This window comes from Vigna unguiculata, unplaced genomic scaffold (genome assembly GCF_037176805.1).
Source record: "Vigna unguiculata cultivar grain cowpea cultivar isolate G323 ecotype 2 unplaced genomic scaffold, ASM3717680v1 ptg000147l, whole genome shotgun sequence".
Lineage (NCBI taxonomy): Eukaryota > Viridiplantae > Streptophyta > Magnoliopsida > Fabales > Fabaceae > Vigna > Vigna unguiculata.
The window spans coordinates 97501-100000 of NW_028196789.1; positions in this window are offsets into that span (position 1 = coordinate 97501).

A 2500-nucleotide genomic window follows, 5' to 3' on the forward strand; every position below is an offset into this window, starting at 1 on the left:
GAAATTCTTGGTGCACGAAAGTTTTGAGTTCGGAGGGTTTTGCACATGGCCAAGTTGGTCGGTGCACCGCGGCATAGCTAGATGGCTTGTGTGGAGTTTTGTGAAAAAATGAAATTCGTGGTTTTTGAGATGTGAGGGTTGGAATGGCCTCCAAATGTCCCCAAATGAATACCATGAAATTCTTGGTGCACGAAAGTTTTGAGTTCGGAGGGTTTTGCACATGGCCAAGTTGGTCGGTGCACCGCGGCATAGCTAGATGGCTTATGTGGAGTTTTGTGAAAAAATGAAATTCGTGGTTTTTGAGATGTGAGGGTTGGAATGGCCTCCAAATGTCCCCAAATGAATACCATGAAATTCTTGGTGCACGAAAGTTTTGAGTTCGGAGGGTTTTGCACATGGCCAAGTTGGTCGGTGCACCGCGGCATAGCTAGATGGCTTGTGTGGAGTTTTGTGAAAAAATGAAATTCGTGGTTTTTGAGATGTGAGGGTTGGAATGGCCTCCAAATGTCCCCAAATGAATACCATGAAATTCTTGGTGCACGAAAGTTTTGAGTTCGGAGGGTTTTGCACATGGCCAAGTTGGTCGGTGCACCGCGGCATAGCTAGATGGCTTGTGTGGAGTTTTGTGAAAAAATGAAATTCGTGGTTTTTGAGATGTGAGGGTTGGAATGGCCTCCAAATGTCCCCAAATGAATACCATGAAATTCTTGGTGCACGAAAGTTTTGAGTTCGGAGGGTTTTGCACATGGCCAAGGTTGGCGGTGCACCGCGGCATAGCTAAATGGCTTGGTGGGGAGTTTTGTGAAAAAATGAAATTCGTGGTTTTTGAGATGTGAGGGTTGGAATGGCCTCCAAATGCCCCCAAATGAATACCATGAAATTCTTGGTGCACGAAAGTTTTGAGTTCGGAGGGTTTTGCACATGGCCAAGGTTGGCGGTGCACCACGGCATAGCTAGATGGCTTGGTGGGGAGATTTGTGAAAAAATGAAATTCGTGGTTTTTGAGATGTGAGGGTTGGAAAGGCCTCCAAATGCCCCCAAATGAGTACTGTAAAAGTGTTGGTGCACAAAAGTTTTGAATTGGATGCATTTTGCACTTGGCCAAGTTGGTCGGTGCACCGCGACTAGATAGGTTGGTGCCAAAATTTGTCAAATTTAAGACCTTGGCCAAACTGAATGAAATTTTGTGGGGAGGTTCCTGATATTGTTTAGTGGTGGACTGGAAAAAATGAGGTCGAAATTCGAAGTCTACATGTGCTTTTCTATTTTTCCCGATTTTACACATACCCGGTAAGTAAAAAAAATAAAAAAAATAGTTCCCCTTCGAGAAAAATTATGAAATTTGGTGAGCAAGGAGATACCATTATTCTACGAATTACTGCAAAAAATCGCATCAAAATTCGAAGTATAGCCCGAGATATGGACTTATGTCTGCTCAAAAAAAGTGTATCTACTTGTACAATTTTGCCTTTTGCATATTAACCTCTTATAGGGGGGGAGTGCTCCTTGAGCCGGCCAGCTCCACACTGGCAGGTTTTAAAGGGAGCTTGATGAGGCCTCCCCCCTCACGTGGTGCGTGCGTTAGCATGTTTATCATGGCACAACTAGCCTCTTCATAGTTGTTGAGCTTTATTAATACCAACACACGGTCGTCACTGATCGTTGGTTAGCTCGGCAGCTAGTCCCTCGGATATTGTGGAAAGTTATTTTCATGCCTAGCGATGCTTGACCCTGCGTCACTTGATGTTTCCATTTGCTTGCTTGCCCATGGTAGGTGGGGGGTGGACCGTCTTGTGGTGTGGTGTCTTGCGAACGTGAGGGTGTGTGAGTTGTAATCGAGATGCACTTGCTGGCTGGCTCCATGCCTTGCGTATCGAACGGTCAAGCATGCATCTCTTCCATTTTCACCCGTTGCCTTGGGTGATATTGGTTGATCAGTCCCTGTGTTGCCTACCCACTAGACGGTACTTCTGTGGTTGCTTCGAATTCTATCTTTCCATCACGAAGAGGTGTTGGAGGATCCTAATGTCACGCACGTGTTCCATCTAGTGAAACATCTCAGTGATGCACGTGTTGTGGCTAGTTCTTTTGGATGCGGTGCATTATATGAACTCGGGTTTACTTTAGCGACCCAGTCAACATAATTCGGTTGTGTCCCTTGATTGAGACGTTGTCCTTGAACTTGTTGTGAACAATATCGTTCTTCCACAACCCGTCGTCTTGAGTGCGATGGAAGGCAAATAAGATGTGCTTTGGCATGTCATGCACGTACTCGATTGCGGGAAGTGTGAGAAAGTGTTGTTGACAACCCGTGGGAAATGGAATGTGGCAAATCGTGATGAGCTCTTCGTGGATCTGCGAAGAAGACGACCTTTGGGCCTGTTGGAAACGAGGGAGGCGATGTTGAACTGCGAAGAAGATGGACTTTTGGGTTGTTTGAATCAATGGGAGGCCACGCGAGAACTCCGAATACTATGGACTCTTGGGTTGTTGGAAGCAA